The following is a 21,680-nucleotide window of genomic DNA, read 5'->3' as shown; positions in this document are numbered from 1 at the left end:
CAAGGCTGGTCTTCTCAACTGTTTCTGGCAGTTGCTGGAATGATCCAAGTATGACCTCAGAGCCCAGATGACAGGCATCATGTGTTACAACGTGTGCCACATTCTTCAGTTGGTTACACTCTGTTCCCTCAATGGCTGCTGGAATAGCCTCTTCACCATGTTCAATAAGGCCCCCAGGCATACATACTGAGTACACCTAGAGTCCTTTCCTGTCCTGACATGAGTCAACACAGGTTTGCCCAAAACATGTGAACTGAGCCCCATTGACACAGTTCCCGCTTTAGTGAAAGACAGCACTCCGAATTTGCTGGTTAGGGGAATCATTATAATACCCTGAGTCCTCCCTGGTCCCCATTCATCCTGTACAGAATGCATAGACCTAATACTGAAACCCCACTCGCAGTCAAGTGGACGAGTAATGACAGATCTCCTACTTTCTGCAGAGAAGGCAGGACCAGAAGAGGATAGCACTTGAGGTATCTCTCTGGATCCGCACCACCACAGCGATTCGCAGCACCTGCCAATCATTTCACAAACTCAAGCCGATTTCCAGCTGCTTACGAATGTCAACCAGCTCATCCCATGTTCGAGGACAGCATCCACAGTGGGCTGCATTTTGGTTTGTGCAATGTATTACAGGCCAGGGAACAAGTAACTTTATACTAAGCCTGCCGAGTATCTTTTGAACTGTTGAGCTAAAAAAAAAAAAAAAAACTAATTCATTGTATGAATTCATACAAAACGAGTTTTTTAAAAACTTTTCAATATTAATTATAGTTGTCAGCAAACTCGAAAATAGAGTTAATTTATGATAAATGTAGACAACATATACTCTTTTTTTTAAAGGGAAAACTACATCTAACACAATATATTAGTTACAGTATCTGGCACAGTAACTAAATCACAAACGCCATTTTCCTACAAATTACATTTGTACATGTCAATGGTAATTGCAGAAAATTCTTGAAGTTGCACATTTATTTGTGTTGATATAGAATCAAATTCCGGATTATCTATGTGAATCACAAACGCTGATTTGCAAAGAAATAAGTTATCCAAAACACTCAACACCGGTAACTCATGAAAATATAGTTTTGCAAGCATCTGAAAATTTTCATAAATAACGTTTTTTTCACGTTATTATGCAACCAAATTAGAAAAAGATTGGTTTGGACGTGGATAGGCCTACTGTTCTCAAATATTTTAAAAGAGCACAAATAAGTTTAAGTCTACAATTAACGATAACAGTACGAGTTTATTGCGCCAGTAGTGAACGTTTAAAATTTTGCGCTATATCACAATAAAAATTGGTAGCCATACAATCAATGAAAGACTATGCAGAAGCGATGCAAACAGTAAAATAAGCGAATCTAGAATTTTAAATCTTTACATGAATCTTGCACATGCGGCCTCACACAAAGGAAAATTTCGAAGTCGTCTTTTACATATAAATAAAAGTATTAATTGCACGGATTTTTCACTTAGTTGTTTCTGTGCCAACTTCTGGGATGGTATGCTGAAGAAGAGCGCTGCAGTGTGAGTTTATCTCACAAGGGGAGGCCGCCAATTGTGAAATTCAGATTCGATTCATACTGCGCATAATAAAAGCTCAAGTCCGAAGGTGTAATGTGGCAAAGCACCAAGATGCACTTCTCAGCCGTTGTCGAGAAAATTGACAATTAAAAGAAACCGTTGCGGTGAAATACTCTCTACGCTTAATGGTTTTCTACAGCGTCGTGGCGCAGCGGTAAGCGCTAGGGTTCGTAATCCGAAGGTCGCCGGATCGAATCTCGCGCCATGCAATTTTTTTTTATTGTTAGTTTTTTGTAATATAAACTATTAATGAATTGCTTATGCATGTTGGTGAAGGCGGATCGCTCTCCAATTGTACGGCCTCCATTTTTCCGTTTTTTTAACAGGGTGTACCAAAACTCTCCCGTCCGCACTGATTTTCGACGATGTTATAAGTTGCGCTAGGGACCGCATCTACCTTCTTTCGAAGTTAGCAGGCAACTACGCTGTTATGCGGCGGCTCGTTTCGGCCCATTCAACATCTGTCCTTCAAGTGTAACGAGCGAGTAACGGAGTTTATACACTCCTGGAAATGGAAAAAAGAACACATTGACACCGGTGTGTCAGACCCACCATACTTGCTCCGGACACTGAGAGAGGGCTGTACAAGCAATGATCACACGCACGGCACAGCGGACACACCAGGAACCGCGGTGTTGGCCGTCGAATGGCGCTAGCTGCGCAGCATTTGTGCACCGCCGCCGTCAGTGTCAGCCAGTTTGCCGTGGCATACGGAGCTCCATCGCAGTCTTTAACACTGGTAGCATGCCGCGATAGCGTGGACGTGAACCGTATGTGCAGTTGACGGACTTTGAGCGAGGGCGTATAGTGGGCATGCGGGAGGCCGGGTGGACGTACCGCCGAATTGCTCAACACGTGGGGCGTGAGGTCTCCACAGTACATCGATGTTGTCGCCAGTGGTCGGCGGAAGGTGCACGTGCCCGTCGACCTGGGACCGGACCGCAGCGACGCACGGATGAACGCCAAGACCGTAGGATCCTACGCAGTGCCGTAGGGGACCGCACCGCCACTTCCCAGCAAATTAGGGACACTGTTGCTCCTGGGGTATCGGCGAGGACCATTCGCAACCGTCTCCATGAAGCTGGGCTACGGTCCCGCACACCGTTAGGCCGTCTTCCGCTCACGCCCCAACATCGTGCAGCCCGCCTCCAGTGGTGTCGCGACAGGCGTGAATGGAGGGACGAATGGAGACGTGTCGTCTTCAGCGATGAGAGTCGCTTCTGCCTTGGTGCCAATGATGGTCGTATGCGTGTTTGGCGCCGTGCAGGTGAGCGCCACAATCAGGACTGCATACGACCGAGGCACACAGGGCCAACACCCGGCATCATGGTGTGGGGAGCGATCTCCTACACAGGCCGTACACCACTGGTGATCGTCGAGGGGACACTGAATAGTGCATGGTACATCCAAACCGTCATCGAACCCATCGTTCTACCATTCCTAGACCGGCAAGGGAACTTGCTGTTCCAACAGGACAATGCACGTCCGCATGTATCCCGTGCCACCCAACGTGCTCTAGAAGGTGTAAGTCAACTACCCTGGCCAGCAAGATCTCCGAATCTGTCCCCCATTGAGCATGTTTGGGACTGGATGAAGCGTCATCTCACGCGGTCTGCACGTCCAGCACGAACGCTGGTCCAACTGAGGCGGCAGGTGGAAATGGCATGGCAAGCCGTTCCACAGGACTACATCCAGCATCTCTACGATCGTCTCCATGGGAGAATAGCAGCCTGCATTGCTGCGAAAGGTGGATATACACTGTACTAGTGCCGACATTGTGCATGCTCTGTTGCCTGTGTCTATGTGCCTGTGGTTCTGTCAGTGTGATCATGTGATGTATCTGACCCCAGGAATGTGTCAATAAAGTTTCCCCTTCCTGGGACAATGAATTCACGGTGTTCTTATTTCAATTTCCAGGAGTGTATTTCATACCTGCCACAGCGAATTTGTGTTCGTGGGGTCTCATTTCTAATTCGAACGTTTGACTTACGTTATACGTATTCGTTTCTACGTCTTCCGTTAACTATACGTGGTTAACATTATGAAGGCAATTAATAACATTTGTGAAATACATATTTGTTTGCGGAAAACATAATGATGTTCGAAGTCGCCAGTTTTTCCACGACAAACGACTTTCAACAACTTATAATATGCATAATTGTTGCAACTGATTGCCAGGAATATATATATATATATATATATATATATCTGAATTACGAAAAGCAAATACTAAAAAAAAAGTTGCATGGTGCGAGATTCGTTCCGGCGACCTTCGGATTTCAAACCCGAGCGCTTGCCGCTGCGCCACGACGCTGTGGAAGATTATTAATCGTTGAGAGTATTTCACTGCAACTGTTTCTTTTAACTGTCGATTTTCTCGACAATGGCTGAGAAGTGCATCTTGGTGCTTTGCCACATTACACATCTGGCCATGACCTTTTGTTATGCGCAGTATGAATCGAATCTGAATTTCACAATTGGCGGCCTCCCCTTGTCAGTCAAAATCGCGAAAATGTGCAGTTATTGTATGAAGCAGTTTGTTACAGATTACTGTAACGTGACAATGCCCAGAGGTAGTTTGTGATCCAGTAGCTGACACTCATTGGCAAATTGTGGCACATACACTGTCACCTTCTGATGTTACATTCCCGTTTTAAGAGGCAGTAGTTGATGCACTCTGCCAACTTATGGCACATAAACTATCAGCTTCTTATACCCTATAAGAATACTACTTAAGATCCACTGTCAAGTTATGGCACCTACACTGTCAGTGTCTGGTGTTAGTATACTACAGGGTGTCCCGCTTGAAAGAGGCCCCTCAAACGCGTGGAACTATATTGAAATTGCACCGTGCAATTCGAGACGTTTGACGTGGCAACGCTGCGCTCTGCGACATCATTTGACACAACTAGAGATGGGTCGAACTCGTTCATTCCCGTGAAGTACTTCATTCATTTCACTCTTTGCCGTGAAGCGTTCAAATGAAGTAGTTCATTCATGAAGTACGGAAGCCTGGCGAAGTTGTCCAGTTCGCCGCTCAGCCGCGGCTACGCTCGCTTCGCCTCGCTCGTACAATGAAGCTTCGTAATACTTCATAATTTTACCAACAGATGTCCGAACTATGAAGTAACGTCCACGTAACGTTTTGCGTCTTAAGGCCGGTTCCCACTAGGGCTGCCGCGCGTCAAAACCGCGCGTCAGCGGCGTGGTTGCCATGGAAACGGCGTCAGCGGCACGGCGCGGCGGGCTCTGCGTCGCGGTTTGACCATGTCGAACCGCTTCCGCTGCCGCGTGCCGCGCTCCAGGTGCGCGCCGCCAATCACAGAACGCGCTGAGCGTGACGTCAGGTACGGAACCCCGGGCCACGCGAACTTTCGCCGAACCGCTGGCGCGGACGCGGCGGCAGCTATGAAATACTTAACATCCGATTCCAAGGAAACTACTCGGTAGAAAAATTTGATTCTTGGGCATGTTACAGCCTGATATCTTCTCTCGATAAAGAACCGAATTTCTTTTCGTTATTCGTGGTGGTTACTTGCTGTATCGCATTTACGTAAACCTTTACACGAAATTTTAATGAGTGTGCTGAGGTAAAAACGCATTGCGTGGACTTTGCGTACAGTTCATTTTAGGTAATACATTATTGCGTATGAAATTTAGTCAACATATCGAAATTGTTTTTAAAGCCCCCAGGGGCTCAGCATTCATTTGCTGGGTACGGGCTTGGCGACCCCGGGGTTCCTGAGCTGGGGACTGGTAAGCGCCACCTGTCCCCCATCACCGTAAGCTCTGAGTACACTTCAGCGACCACCGTGCGGCGCGGCGGTGGAATGTTGTGTGTCTCAGGGAATGGGGATCTTGGCTTGGCCGCCCGGATCGCGAGGATGGAACAAACCTCTATAAAAAACCCCTCAATCTTCCGGTGTGCTCCGCGCCTATGAGATGCATGGCTGTTGAGGTGGAACAGTCGCATGCGGGCAACCTCTGGGGCACCTGCCGCACCCCAGTTGTATAGGGCTTACTCAGGCATGCGGGGCTCTGTCTGAGCGGACCTTTAGTTCCCTAGCTGCTCGTGGGATCGAGATGGAACCCTCGAACTTTTCTTTTCCTCCCAGCGGAAAGGGTGGGCCGCTGGTAGGTTCTAACACCCAATCTAACAAGAGGGCTCGTGTAGCCAGTCCTCCTGATTCAGGTACTAGTAACAGAACGCATTCTGCTTCTCAGAATGTGTTTCTCATAATTAAAAGAAAAGATGGGAGTTTTGACAAAGTTTCGCCATTTTATATACAGAAGGGCTTAGAGGGTATTGCTGGCACGTTAAAGTCTGTAAAGCGCCTGCGCAATGGCACCTTGCTGGTTGAAACATCTAGCTTCCAGCAAGTCCAGAACCTTCAGAAGGCACACTTTCTTGGGGAGTTTGCGATAGAGACGGACTTTCACAACACCTTGAACTACAGCAAGGGTGTTGTGACTTGCAGAGATCTCGTCGACATTCCCCAAGACGAACTGAAGTCTGAATGGTCCCGGGAAGGAATTGTGGACGTGCAACACGTTATGAAACGGGTGGATGGTGCTCTCATAAAAACTGACTCATTTATTCTTACATTTAACAGCACCAAATTGCCAGAGCATGTGAAGGCAGGTTTCCTACGTCTCAGTGTACGGCCTTATTACCCCAACCCCATGCGGTGTTTTAAATGCCAACACTTTGGCCACACTACTCTCGGCTGTAAAGGGGAAGCCACTTGTGGGAAATGTGGTAAAGCCGCTCATGAGGGAGTTGATTGCTCCTCTCCTCCCAAGTGTGTGAACTGCTCTGGGGATCACCCTGTGTGGAGTAGGGAATGCAGAGTTTTCCTTGAGGAACGGAAGATCCAGGAACTTAAAACCACTAAACGCATCCCGTATGGTGAGGCAAAGAAAATCTACAAGTCCATGCAGCCGCCCACGTTCGCTGCCTCCTTTTCTTCCGTTCTGAAACAGCCTATCTTGAAAACCGATGCCGCTACCCAAACGGAGGTTGCTACTGTCAGCACTAGCACCTGCGTTTGTCAGTGTACATGTGCTGCTGCCATTCCTGTGAAGCCTGCTGCTCCCTCCCGGCCTTCTGACCAGGCTGTGGTAGCTGACATCAAGGAACTTCCTGCCCCTTCCCGGGTCCAGTCTTGTGTACTGCCTAGTGCTGGTACACCCCCTACTGCTTCTGAGGTTTTGGCTCCAATGCCACCTCAGGCCAGAAAATCGAAGCCAAAGACAAAGGTGAAGACTCGCCCACTAAAGGAGACTGAAGTTCTACAGTCTGCTGATGTGGATGTCATTCTCTCTGACGTCTCTCTCGACTCCTCTTCTGAGGCGATGGAGGTAGATGTCAGACTGGGGCAATCGTCTCGCCCCAAAACTGAGCCTCCACCTGTTGTGGGCTCTCCTCCCCGACAGAAAGTGCGCCTGAAGGTACTCCCGCCCTGATAGATGGCTCCCATTATTCAGTGGAACATGAATGGATTCCGGGCACATGTGGAGGAACTGCACCTCCTAGCACAGCAACGCCCCCTGTGCTTGTGTTTACAGGAAACACATCTCAAACAATCTGATGCTCCTGTACTCAGGGGCTATAGGTTGTATCGCAAAGATGACCTGACTGGAGACAGGGCCAAAGGCGGAGTCGCCGTGTTTGTCGATAATGACCACCACTCCTCTGCTCTCCCCCTGGATACTGACCTGCAAGCAGTTGCAGTTGCAATTTATTCCGGTCGGAGGCTTACCGTTTGCTCCCTTTATTTACCTCCTCTGGATGCAGTGAACTTAGAGGCTCTCACACACCTTATCGACCAACTCCCCCGCCCATTTCTCCTCCTGGGAGACTTCAATGCCCATCATGTCCTGTGGGGCTCCACTTCTCTTTGCGCTCGAGGTCGGATTTTGGAGGGCCTCCTAACATCTCAAGTGTTGTGCATCCTCAACACAGGTACTCCGACTCATTTCTCTAGTGCTACGGGGTCATTCTCAGCCATTGACCTATCTTTCTGCTCTCCAACCCTCACTGACTCCGTTCACTGGGAGGTCATTGACGACCTACATTCCAGCGATCACTTCCCTATCCGCATTCATCTCCTGGATGGTGTATTGCTGGAGCAGCGGCCACCATCGTGGATGATTGGCAGGGCTAACTGGCCACTGTTCACTCGGTTGGCTGTCTTTGACCGCCACACCAGCGTACAGGAATGGGTGGATCACATCACGCTTGTGATCCACCATGCTGCTGACCTGTCCATCCCACAGTCTTCTGGCACTCTTAAGCGGCGCCTTGTGCCTTGGTGGACAGAAGAGTGCCGTTCAGCCATCCGTGACAGGCGTGCGGCTCTTCGCAGATTTAAATGCCGCCCAACAACGGTCAATCTTACCGCCTTTCGTATCGCGAGAGCCAGGGCACGCCGTGTCATTAAAGAGAGCAAGAAAAGGTCATGGCAGGAGTTTCTGGACTCCATCAACCGTTCCACTTGTTCCACAAAGGTATGGGAAGCCATCCGGAGGATTTCCGGTACACGCAGCCGTTTACCAATAGCTGCAGTCCTGAACCAGGGATGCCTCCAAACGACACCCAGCGCCATAGCTCAGTCGCTGGCAGAGCATTTTGCACAAAGTACTGCCACTGCAACCCAGGATCCGGCGTTTCGTCGCTACCGTGCGACTGTCGAAAGAGCGAATTTGAACTTTCGGTCGAACGGTTCTGAGGCCTACAACTCCCCTTTCTCCATGTGGGAACTTGAGTCGGCTCTTACTGAGACTTCTGACACTGCACCAGGTTACGACCGCATCCGGTACTCCATGCTTAGACATCTTCCAGCGGCGTCAAAGGAAATCCTCCTTGAATGTTTTAATCTCATATGGCACACGGGAGTGTTCCCAACCTCGTGGAGGGAGGCAATCCTCATCCCTCTCCTCAAACCAGGAAAGGACCGCACATGTCCCAGTAGTTATCGTAGTATCGCCTTGACAAGCTGTGTCGGAAAGACCCTGGAACGGATGGTTAACCGTCGTCTGGTCTGGCTGCTAGAGACCAGACAGCTTCTTAGCCGCTTTCAGTGTGGATTCCGAAAATTCCGATCCACAGTTGACAACCTGACCCTCCTCGAGGCGGCTATTCAGCAGGCTTTCCTCCGTCAGCATCACTGTATCGGTATCTTCTTTGATATCAGTAAGGCATATGATACTACTTGGAGACACTGTATTCTTGCACAACTGCATCAATGGGGCTTTCGTGGCCGCCTCCCTGTTTTCATTCGGTCTTTCCTGTCTCAGCGGTTTTTTCGGACCCGCGTTGGTAACACACTGTCTGATCGCTTTGAGCAAGCGAACGGTGTCCCCCAGGGCAGTGTTTTAAGCGTTACCCTCTTTGCCATAGCAATCAACAGTATAACGTCTACAGTGCGGAGTCCAGTACAGTGCTCCTTGTTTGTGGACGACTTTGCTGTTTTCTGTTCCTCCTCTAGTGTTGCATCCGCGAGCCGTCAATTGCAACTAACGGTGCGGCGGTTAGAGGAGTGGGCTGCAAAGACGGGTTTTAGGTTTTCTGCCGATAAGTGTGTTTGTGTTCATTTTAATCGTTCTCATCGTCTTTTTACGTTGCCTGCCTTGCATATGGGGGATACTGTCCTACAGTTTGAAGACACAGTGCGGTTTCTCGGCCTAATTTTTGACTCCAGGTTGTCGTGGTTGCCACACCTACGTGACTTGAAAGCCAGAACGCTGAAGGCACTGAACATCCTCAAGTGCCTCAGCCACAGGTCTTGGGGAGCGGACAGGGCGCGTCTCCTTCAGTTTTATCGAGCTTTCGTGCGCTCACGGCTGGACTATGGCTGCACAGTATATGGGTCAGCGAGGCCGTCTTATTTGCGGATCCTTGACGCTGTTCACCATGCTGGGATTCGACTGGCTACGGGTGCTTATCGGACCAGTCCCGTACCCAGCCTCTGTGCTGAGGCTGGCGAACCGCCACTTACCATCCGGCGGCAGCTCCTGCTGGTGCGCCAAGCTTGTAAGTTTCTTGCAGCTCCCAGCTCGCCTGCTCACCATCTTGTTGCCCATCCACCTCTGGATCGCCTTTTTTCCCGCCGTCCCCGGGCTACATTGCCGTTTGGGATCAGAGTGCACCGTGTGCTTGAGTCCCTCGATGTGGAGTCTGTACAACCCCAAATCCTGGGTTTTAACCGCCTGCCACCCTGGTTACTGACGAGGCCACGTGTGATTTTAGATTTATTGCAGTACAAGAGAGATTGCACTCCTGCCACCGTTTTTAATGTAGCATTTTCTGCTATTTTATCTGAGCACCACGACTATGTAGCTGTTTTTACGGATGGGTCGAAACAAGGGGATTCCGTGGGTTGCTCAGTTGTTTTTCCGGATCGTGTCCTCAAGGTCCGCCTGCCTCAGACTTTTACTGTCTTTGATGCAGAATTGTCTGCGATCTTGCGGGCACTGGAGCCGATGAGACTTTCTTCCTCTCTTAAATTTCTTGTCTGTTCCGATTCAATCAGTGCCCTTCAATCCTTGCACCGTTTGTATCCGGCGAATAAAGTAGTCCAGACCATCCAGGATGCCCTCCTCCGACTACAGCGACTAGGGAAGGTTGTAGCTTTCTGCTGGGTTCCGGGGCATGTCGGCATTGCTGGGAATGAACGGGCAGATCTCGCAGCCAAGGAGGCGTGTCTTGATCCACACGTATCTCAGTGTCCTATCCCGTTGCACGCACTCACCTCGCTGTTGAGCTCCAGAGTCATGTGTCGGTGGGAGGATGAGTGGCTGGAAGTGACTGACAATAAGCTCCGTCTAGTCAAGCCCACAACGCGTGTGTGGTGTACTTCCTTTCAGCCCCATCGACGGGACGAGGTTCTCCTCACTCGGCTTCGAATAGGCCACAGCCCTATGACGCATGGCTTCCTGCTCCGGCGAGAAGACCCTCCATTGTGTGGTGCTTGCGGCGTCCAGGTCACTGTGAGCCACATTTTACTGGATTGTGTTTTATTTTCTGACCAGCGGGCCTCGGCTGATTTGCCAGCGGACCTGCCAACTCTTTTAGGCAACACTCGGACGAATGTGGTTAAAGTTTTAAAGTTCTGTGCCTTGTCAAATGTTTTTACAAAGATTTTAGGGAGCGGATTTTAATTTGCTCACTGTGTGACAAGCTCGCCCATCTTTTCTGTAAGTGGCCAGCCAATGACACATTCCTGTGTCATTCTTGTTGCTCTGTTTTCCCTTCCCTTCGGTTATACTTTCTTATGTAGTAATTTCCCTCTTTTCCTGTTTTCTTTGAGTGTGTTTTTCAGTTTTATTAGGTCTCTCCACATTCGTTCCTTTTAATGTGTGTCAGGGCGCTGATGACCTCGATGTTGAGCGCCCATAAACCCAAACACACACACTTGTTTTTAAAGCTGAGAGCAGATCGATAGCTATCACCGTTCTCGAGATATTGACTGATATGTCGGCGGACGGGCTGTGCCGTCACCGCGCACGGGTTGCTCGCGACGCGACCGGTACTTCGTCCTGCTCGTCGTAAACCATGTGGTTGTATCAACCGCAAATTTCGTAAACGGTTCAAGAAATCGAAATGTGTTTTTTTTTTGTTTTTTGCAAACGATAACTTGTGGAAAGTCATGTATTTCGTCGCATGATAAATATCCTAAGTCTGTTTATCTACCGAGATATGAAAGTAACTACAGTTTTTCAGAAGGGATAGATGAATTTTTTTAAATGGCATTAATAGCATGTCGAATGAGAAGTTAAACCGAAACTAATTTGCTGGTATGTCATAAGATGTAATTTACTAAATATGTAGAGCTATTGATTATTTCCTTTCTTTTTTCTTTATCCAGTGTACTTTACTGATTCAAGACGTGTTTCGCCTTTTACTTTAAGGCATCTTCGGTGGAATCTAGAATGACTCAGTTTTGTTTTGATCTGTGATACTTGCAGATTATAAAACAGTTCACATCTTTTTTTACGTGAATGACTGATTACTTACAGTGAATTGAGTTTTTGGCGGACATATACGTTTCCCCTCACCTGGTCACATGCTGGAGGTTGAACTAAAACTTAGATTATGGAACATAAGCACATTTTCATGTTCGCTCTTTTTTCTTCTGCCACTAGCAGTAGACGTTTTACCGAAAACTCTGATTTAAAGTCGTAACTACAGTGTGTTCACCTCATGTCCCTTCCTGTCTGGTTTGTTTATGTACATGTTGCCAACCTGCAGAATTATATGCTGAAAACTAATGTTTGTTTATTTTTGTTCTCCTTATATCTGTATGTGTGTGTGGCTAACCAGTGATAGTTATAGAAAGTTGAAAGTGAATCCAGTAGTTGTCAGACAGTGGTTGAAAGATTTGGTGTTCAGCTGATTTCAGTTTTGGTTTAAATGTTTTAAGGAGTGCATGGAAAAGTAAATTCACTGCTTACATTAATAGATAAAATAGTAGAATAGTATTTCAACAGATGATTATTATCAGAATACTATCACCCAACCCCTTTGTCCTCACTCTTTGACGCCCGATAATACGTCCTGTCAACTAACCCCTATTGTTGTCAAAGTTGTGCCGTAATTTCCTCTTCCTCCTCTATTTAATTCCGTACCTCTTCTTTAGTCACACGATCCTCGTATCTAATGTTCAGCATTATTATGAATCACCACGTTTTGAAAGCGTCCATTGTCTTCTTGACAGAACTGTTCATCGTCCACGTTTCACTTACATACAAGGCTGCACTCCACACAAATACCTTTGTAAAATAGTATCCAACCATTAGCATTTATATTCGGTGTGAACAAATTTTCTTTTTCAGAACGCTTTTCTTACTATTGACAGTCTTCAGTCAGGTTTGCGTCTGCACCAGGAAATGCCTTACAATTTAAAATCTGGTTTCGAAAACTGTTCCAAATATATATTATTCTTTCGTGATTCTTAAGCAAGGTGCTGGCGATGATTACATTATGCTCTGTGGGAAATTCTATCAGGTGGCTTCCACTTTCATCCCTTCCACCTAGCCTTTGTGTTCTTACTGTTTTCGTGTACCTGCTACCGTACCACATTTTTAATTTTTGTCTCGCTTAACTGTCTGAATAATCTCTCTTGTTGTACATTGTTTCAATGTGTTAGGAGATAGTGAACAATCGTGAACGGTAGTCATGAAATCTGTTTATGGTGAAATGAGAAAACATGAATAATGAAATATGTGAAAGAGTACATTGCACAGAAAATGAAAAATTGGTATGTCTTCACCCAACTTCGTCTTTCCTTCATGTAGGTGTAAGATATAGTTAATCAAACGCACCGCGCGTTTCAGTGGGTCCTGCCCCGTACCTCAGTGGCTGTCCGTCATTGGCTACCGCTAACGTCTGCCGCTTCCAGATGGGAACGCCAATTCCGCGAGCCGCCGCGTCAACGCGGAAAACGCTTGCCGCTGCCGTTTCCGCACGCCGCGCTGCCGCGCTCTAGTGGGAACCGGCCTTTACAGCGTCTGAGGTAACTTAAATACAGCATGGTCGAAGGGGACAAAGGAAAGGTAAATAGAGAAGCCTGTCACATATAAAGAAGGTATTACGTTCAACCTTGCTCGACATTTTTTCATGAAGCGCCAAAAAGAGTCTTCATCTGCCAAGTGAAACCTTATGTGTTGTGTTTATGGACTGAAAACTAGGGCTACTAACGAAATTAAGTCCAATTTTATGTTCCTTTTAAAATTTAATCCAAAATAGAATGAGTATGTTTACCACTGTCACAAAGTCTATATACCTACGTTAAGTAATTATTCAGAAGTTTTCCTGTAGATTTTATTTTTGTTGAGAATAATAACCCTCTAAATTCAAAACGTAAACTGTCACCTGTAGTCATTGGTACGATTTCAGGTAAAATCCCTCTTTATTTTATTCGGAAAGCAATTTTTGTGTCTGTTCACGCTTATACAATGGCTAGCAACTCGCGATCGCGTAGAAGTAGTGAAATTTGAGGTTTCTTCGCCGATTTAGGTGATGGGAAAGCAAAGTGCAACTGTTGTTGTAAGTGTATTTCACCGCGCGATTCGTCGACAGGCAGTAGAGGGAGGACTGAAGTGAAGGGAGAATGAGTGACGTAGCGCCAATGTAGTGGGAGAGGGAGAGGGGAAGAGAGTGAGTGAACGAACTAGAAAAAAAGTGTGGAGTGTGCTATCTGTGGAGGGTTTGAAGTACCAGTTCACTGAAATTGAGTGGTTAGTTCACACTTCACTGGAGTGAAGCGTTCATTTGAACGACTGATTCATGAGCTCCCCACCACTAGACACAACAGTGTGTCTCTGTGAATCGATGTGGCTGGAGCTCGGTGTTCAGTGTTTAGTGACAATGTATTGCTGTTATGTTGAAGGGTTCGTGTTTCCTGTGAAACAATATTGGGTTATTGGTTGCATTAAGACATGTCAGCGAATGTTTGTTGAATGATTTGGCGACCAGCATATACCGTCTAAATGTTAAAAGTTAAAGAACAAAGTGGGCAGCAGTGGAACAGTATTGGATCTTCAAGGCGGGGGACGGCAGCCATTATTGGAAGAAAAACTGACTGACATGAAACGACGATTGTTGCCCTCTCCTGCAGAGTGCGTTTGACGTTTATCTCAGGAATGTGCAATGTCACGGAGCACATGTCACAGAGCCGTGAAGAAAGCAGGCATCTGTATCCATGTAGGTTTACAGTTGTTCAGGAACTGAATGTCAATGACAAAGACAAGCACATTACACTTTGCTGTTGGTTTCAACAGTTTATTGCTCAGAGGCCAGGAATACTACAGTACAAATGGCTCAATGGTGAGGCATGATTCCACTTCTCTGGCTATATAAACACTCAGAATACACGTTTGTGGTGTAATGAAAATCCACATGCATTGGTCGAGCACCCCCTGTATTCCCAAAAGATTCGTGTGTTCTGTGCAATATCATAGCATCACATCATCGGACCAGTTTTTTTCAAGTCTACTGTGACAAGTGCAGTTCACATCAGTATAGTCCGGGAATTTGTAAACCACTTGGATGATCAATAACTTACCCTCAGCTGGCACCAACAGGCTGGCACCACATGCTGCACTTTTCAAGGGACCAGGCTGAGGTCGAATCATTTTTCACTGGCACAGTGATTTCAAAAGAACTGTGGCCCCCAGGGTCATCTGATTTAACATCGTCTATCTTTTTCCTCTGGGGTTAGCCTAAAAGGCAAAGTCTATAAGAACTCACAGCTTGGAATATTTACGAGAGAACATCATCTGTGAAATCCAGGTAGTGACACCAGAAGTTCTGGCAGCGGAATTTGAGAATCTGTAACTTCAACTATGTTTACAAGTCAAGGGCGGTCACTTCCAACACATTTTGCGATTCACATATATTTCTCCATAAACAAGGTATGACATGATCATTTAATTTAATTTCCTGATTTTTATGCAAAACCTTTAAGCATAGTTTAAGTAAATGTTTGTTTGTGGGACCTGTTTCGAGTGCGACACCCTGTATTTGAGGAGCAGTAGCTGATACCCATTGTCAGGTTATGGCACATCCACTGTCAGCCTCTGGTTTTATGATCCATTTTAAGGTCCAATAGCTGACATCTACTGTCAAGTTCTGGCACATAGACTAACATCATGCAAATGGTACTCACCATGATAGAGGGGTAACAGCAGTCGTCATGTCAACTGACCATCATTCCCCCAATTGCATTTGTGGTAATGATGATATTCACAATGGTTGAGGGGTAATGGCAGTCACAATGTCAACTGATCATCATTGTCCCAGTTGTGTTTGCAGTAATAGTAGTCACTATAATCAGGATAATAGCAGTCACCATACCTAGTGACTGTCATAGCCCCAACTGCATTCGGGTGGTAGTAGTCATTGTGATCACAATAATGGCAGTCACCAAGTGAACTGAACATCATTGTCCCATTATGTTCAGGATAATGCTAGTCACCATGTTAGCGTAATGGATGTCACCATACCAACCATCGTTGCTCCCATTGGATTCAGCGTAATTGGGCTCACCATGATCAAGGTAATGGTAACTAATGCTTATCTGTGAAAAGGTGATGTATGATGCAATTTGTTACTTGTGTATTAATGCTGCTGGATGTCATGTAGTTTGTAGTGTGTGTCACCATAAGTCAATTCTTGTCAAGTTATTTTAACCTGTAAGTTAGATCAGTAATGTCATGTGTGGTTTCTTGTGTTTTAGAATGAGTATGTGAATGTGTGTTTTGTACTCAAAATCCTTATGCATTTTGGTAAATAATACAGACAATTTTGTTTTGGTGCAATGATTAAATTTTCCTTTGGATCAGAGATCTTTAGTTTTACTAGCACATTAAACTGATTATGTGTTAGGCTTGAAATCTATGTATTTTGACAAAGAATTTTATTTTGGTCCAAAGAACATATGTTATAGATATAGAACTTTCTCTTCCGTGTAGCAACTTTTCCATCATTGCCATTGACCATTTTGTGTTTACATTTTTGTCCATTGTGCCTTGCAAGAAGTGTGGTACATAGATGACGAACTACATTTGTTGACAGGTGCAGTTTAACTTGTAACTTACATCAGCAATGTTAATATGCCAGCTGTGTGCATTACTTTATAATTTTATAGAACAATCAAGTTACATCACTAGTTCCATGTGTGTTTTGTACTCAAAATCCTTATGCATTTAGATAAATAATACAGACAATTTTGTTTTGGTGCAATGATTGAATTTTCGTTTGGATCAGAGATCTTTAGTTTTACTAGCACATTAAACTGCATGTGTGTTGTGCTTGAAATCTATGTATTTTGACAAAGAATTTCATTTTGGTCCAAAGAGCATGTGTTATAGACATAGAACTTTCTCTTCTGAGTAGAAACTTTTCCATCATTAACTTTGACTGTGTTCTGTTTGCATTTCTCATTTGGTGTTTTATGAAGCTATATTTGTGCATTATGAAAAATATGCAGTTTAAGTGATTTAACACATTAAATATCTTGTCAAAACACCATTTGTAGTAAAATTTGTTCTGACGAAATGTAGGAAAATGTGACATTGGTGGCTAAATATGCTAGCACAGGTAAGTTCAAGACCAAAAATAATAAAAGAAGCAATAGTGGCCATTCAATAATGTTAATTATATTTTTCTTGAAAATTTATCCTTTTCCCTCCTAAAATGGTTCTTGGTCACCTTTGTTTTTGGCAACACATCCTCATTTAGATGTAGGAGGAATTGTCAACTATTACTACAACGTGTTATTTTTAGCTATAGTGGTTTGTACTGTTGTAGAGTAATTTAGACATGGAAGTTATAATTATGGCACCTAAAATGAAAGTGCATGGTCATTATTTAGGTGTCAGTGTAAGGTACGTAACTTCTCTCGTCCAGTAGCTGACTTATTATTTTAGCTAACATGCATTTTATAGGACAATAATACAGGCATTCTTGATGTGACAACAACATTGAAATAATCACTCTGTGTGTGTGTGTGTGTGTGTGTGTGTGTGTGTGTGTGTGTGTGTGTGTGTGTGTGTGTGTGGGTGGGTGGGTGGGTGTTTACATATTTTTGAGAAATAATATCGATATGGAAATAACATTGACATAAACTTCAATAAGCAGATTGGAAGGAAGTGAGCTGCGGATGAATGAGTTACATTTAATATGGATGGAAAAATAAAAAATAGCACATAGGAGACTGCCAATGAATTTAATGGATAATTGTCAGAGATTTCACAAAAACTATTGCATGACACTAAGAACACTGTACTCACTCTTCTAATCACAGATGTTCTCGTGAACTCCCTTGTCCTAATAGAAAATATTATAAGAAGAAAGTTGAAAAAGGTCATGCCTGCCATGCATGACATAATCCCTCATTTTTTGCTAGAAATGTGTTCACACTATGTCTCTGATATCATAAATGCATCATTTGAGGAGGGACCATACCCTGGCCATCTAAAAATTGCAAAAATTCTACCAATATTTTAAAAAGTGGAAAATAGATGTAGCAAATTGTAGGCCAATCACATTCCCAAGAACTTTCCTATCATGCTTCCCTGGGGTACTGCTGCTGATCTCATGAACACTTGCCAGGAAGGGTAACATATTACATTCTATTACTTAAATAGTCTTCAAGCCACTCATATATCTGGGAACCTACTCCACGTGCCACCCTTTGTTAACATTCTACAATAGGACACTATGTCAAATCCTTGATGGAAATCTAGGTACATGGACTTTACCTCACTTAAACTTCCAGGCTATTAGGCTGTGGTTGATGAATGGCCTAATAGCCTGGAAATTTTAATTTCGTCCTTGGTTCTAACGATATCATGTGAGGAAAGGGCAAACTAAATTTTGTATGGGTGATGCTTTCTAAATCTCTGCTGACTTGAGGACAGATGCTTTTCTGACTCAAGAATTCTGCAGCAACGACATTGTTCCATAATTTTGTGGGTCTGTTCTTTTACCCTTCTTATATACAGGAGTCATCCTCACCTTTTCCCAGTCACTTAGGACTTTGACACTGGGCCACATATTCATAATAAATGCAATGCTGTAGAGCACTCCCTGTAAAACTGAATTGGTATTTCATCTGAACTGGCAACTTATTTGTTGCTTCTCAGTGCTAGGGATGTCTGTTTCTGTGTCCTCCATATGAGAGTCTGTGCAGTATTCAAACTATGGTATGCCTGTGTGATCTTCATGTCTGAATGATTTTTTAAATGCCAAATTTAAAACTTCAGTGTTCATTTTGTTGTCATCTATTACCACACTAGACTGGTCGAATAATGACTACACAGAAGCCTTCGAATTGCTAAGTCATTTTATACAGGACCAGATTTTCTTGTTTTCTTGGCAAAAACCACAAAGGTATGATGGTGGAAGTTGTTGTGTGCTTCATGCATCAGCCTTTTTATAGACCATACCCTATTTCAGTCTGTTATTAGCTGAGGCCTGTATTCCTTGGGAAACAGCTCTGAATCTATTAGCATTTTTAAATTACAGAAGCATGCAGTGAGAATACCATCTTTTAAAAAGAAGTATGAATACTGTAGGCCACTTTTCACACTATTTAAAATCTTGCACTTAGCAATCCTACAGACAATTAATCTGACTTGTTTCACATTGCAGCACTTAGAATTCCTAAACAAAAATCTCGATCATTACTTCAATTACATAGCTCATGCATAAATATTACAGAACTGTGCTGTGATCAAGATGAATCTATATGTTTCATTTTTCAGTCATTGTAATTTCCCTGTGTTTGTTCATCTTGTAAATAGCAATATCACCTTGTAATTGATGTATGATTCACTTTTAGTGGAGTATATATACTTGATATATTGTGTTGCATATGTAAAAGTGTGTGCATGTAGGAATCTACAAAATTGTGTATATTCATCACATACATATGTATCCAAAAATGTGCATTTGGTTGACTAAAACCAAATTATGTACATGATTACTTGTTGATTAATAAATAAATAAACCAATAAACATTGTGTGCTGCTGATTAAGCATATTTATTTTTGATAAATAATATAGACAAGAAAGTACTTTTACATATTTTCAATAAAAAATTATGATCATTTACATGTATTTGTACATGGGACCAATTTATACAATTCAGTTGAAGCTTATGCATTTTTTATAAATAATACAGACACAGAAATACTGTAAGTTACACCAGTATTGTCAATATGTTTAAGATTTTGAACATGGTACCAATTTACACAATATTCAAGTGGTCCGACTGTTTTTAACATGGTTCCATTGTACGCAAAATTCAGATTTCTCAAACTGTCCACAGGTGTACTGCTGGTCCATAGTGTCCAATGGACACAATATTTCGGCGATCAGACATGTTGCCATCATTAGGTGTGCTGACAAACTGAACTCCTGAGGGCAGGCGTCCGTCTTCAATCCCTTCCCTTCGCGAGGCATTCTTTCTGCACCTGCATGTCAGCGGTGGTTGAGATGCTGGCGTTGGCGTCTGTGGTAGTGTCGGTGTAATTGCCTCGTCTGCCCTAGTTGCCTGTTCATTTCCTTTGCTGAGCATCTTTTTAATTAGACTCAATGCTGGTTCTCATGCCCTGTTGAGGTTGTAGCCGCAATCTCAGTTGATGAGTCCGTCCCTGGTACGAGTTTCGATAGCCTCTCTAATGACGCTGACCCAGTATTTAGATGTCTGTGCCAACCCCCTGGTGTGTTGGTAGTCCATTTCATGAGTTTTGGACAAACAGTGCTCTGTGACCACTGACTTGTTGGGGTTGCCCAGTCGAGTGTGCCTCTGATGTTCTTGGCAACAATCTTTGATGGTGTGCACTGTCTATCCAATATAAGTCTTCCCACATTGACACAGAATCTGGTATATGCCAGCCTTCTGCAAACTGAGATTGTCTTTGACACTTCCCAATAATGATTGTGTTTTATTTGGTGGGCAAAAGACAGTTCCTACTTGGTGTTTCCTCAATATTCGTCCTATTTACCCCGATAGTGCACCAGTATACAGTATATAGGCAGTGGCTATCTCTTTCTCCATGACTTCTTCCATCTGCACATGCTGTACTGTAGACGTACCTCTACATGACTCATTTTTGTGGGCAGCACTCATGTTTCTAATGATTATCTTCTGAAGAATTAGTAGCCTTGTACTGCTTCTAGAGTTCCCCCGGACAATTATCCCATACCAAATAACAGATCCAAAATAACTGTGGTAGACTGTCTTTCTTGTGTCCATATGAGTGGCACCAGATAAAATAAAAATTGCAAAAGCTAGGGAATTTAATTTGTTTGCCAGGAAGTCTTTACGTGTCCTCCAATTTAAACTTTTATCAAGGTTTAGGCCAAAAAATTTCATATGGCTCACTTCTGTCATCAGCTGGTTATTGTGGGCATTTGTACAGGACATATTGCTGGCAATTTAGAGAAAAATTGCTTTATCTGGGTCTTAGTGACATTGAGCTTTAGTCCATTTTTATGGAACCAGGATTCCAGTTTCCCCAGAACATTTTCTATACTATCTCGAATCTTTTCTATTCTATCATTTTCTGTCAGGATTTGAGGTGTCATCTGTGAACAAGACTGAATGAGCATCAATATTTAATGATAAATCATTTATGTGCAACAAGGACAGGTAAGGCCCCAGTATTAAAGTCTGTAGAACTCCTTGGGAAATTGTTTTCCATTCAAAGTGGTAGTTGATGTTAAAATAACTCTTTGTTTCTTTTCTGTCAGATAAAAGTTGAACCACTGTAATGCAGTATCTTTGATCCCATAGCTCTTCAGTTTGTGAAGTAACAATGAGTGGTTCATTGAGTCAAAGGTTTTTGTAAGATCACAGAATATTCTTGAGGCTTTTGTACCCTGGCCTAGTGATGTGCTTATTTTTTCTGTAAATTCTCTGATGGCATTTATGGTGCTTTTTCCTCTTTGAAAACCAAACTGATTTTTTACAAATAATGTCATTTACTACAAGGAAATTTTCTAGTTGTTTTACCACAAGTTTTTCAAATATTTTAGAAAAAACAGGAAGGAACAACCTTTCTTAACACACTCCATTCACAAATGAAACTGAAACAGAATTTAGTGTATGATTCAATTAAAATATTCTCTCCCAAGTGGTTTACAGTGATTTTCAGAATAAAGATGGAGATGCAGGAGTATAAATTTATGTAGAAAATTAGAGAGTAAGAAATACTGATTTTTTGAAAATATTTTGTAATTTTGTACATCCAAGAACTAGGAAAAAGTTATTTAATTAATTTTTCTTTTATGGGCATCAGGTGTTAGTCCATGGCACGTTTTTGTGCCTAATTTTTCGTCTTTTAATGATGGATACATCATCTGAGGCTATAAAGACTTGAATAACAGTTTCAAACAGAAACAAGATTAGCAAAACAAGTTGTGCTCGAGCCATCAACAGAGTTGTACTGACTTGGGTTAAGGTGCTTCTAGCGAAAAATAGTCAGCAGTGTTTGCTTTATTTAGCACTAAGACCCACAACTTGTCTAATTTCAATCCTTCAAAGGAACAGAAACAACTTTAGCAGAAAAGAATG

Source organism: Schistocerca americana, chromosome 2, assembly GCF_021461395.2.
Source record: "Schistocerca americana isolate TAMUIC-IGC-003095 chromosome 2, iqSchAmer2.1, whole genome shotgun sequence".
Classification (NCBI taxonomy): Eukaryota; Metazoa; Arthropoda; class Insecta; order Orthoptera; family Acrididae; genus Schistocerca; species Schistocerca americana.
The sequence above is the reverse complement of the archived record's forward strand: the minus strand, read 5'-3'. Positions refer to the sequence as shown.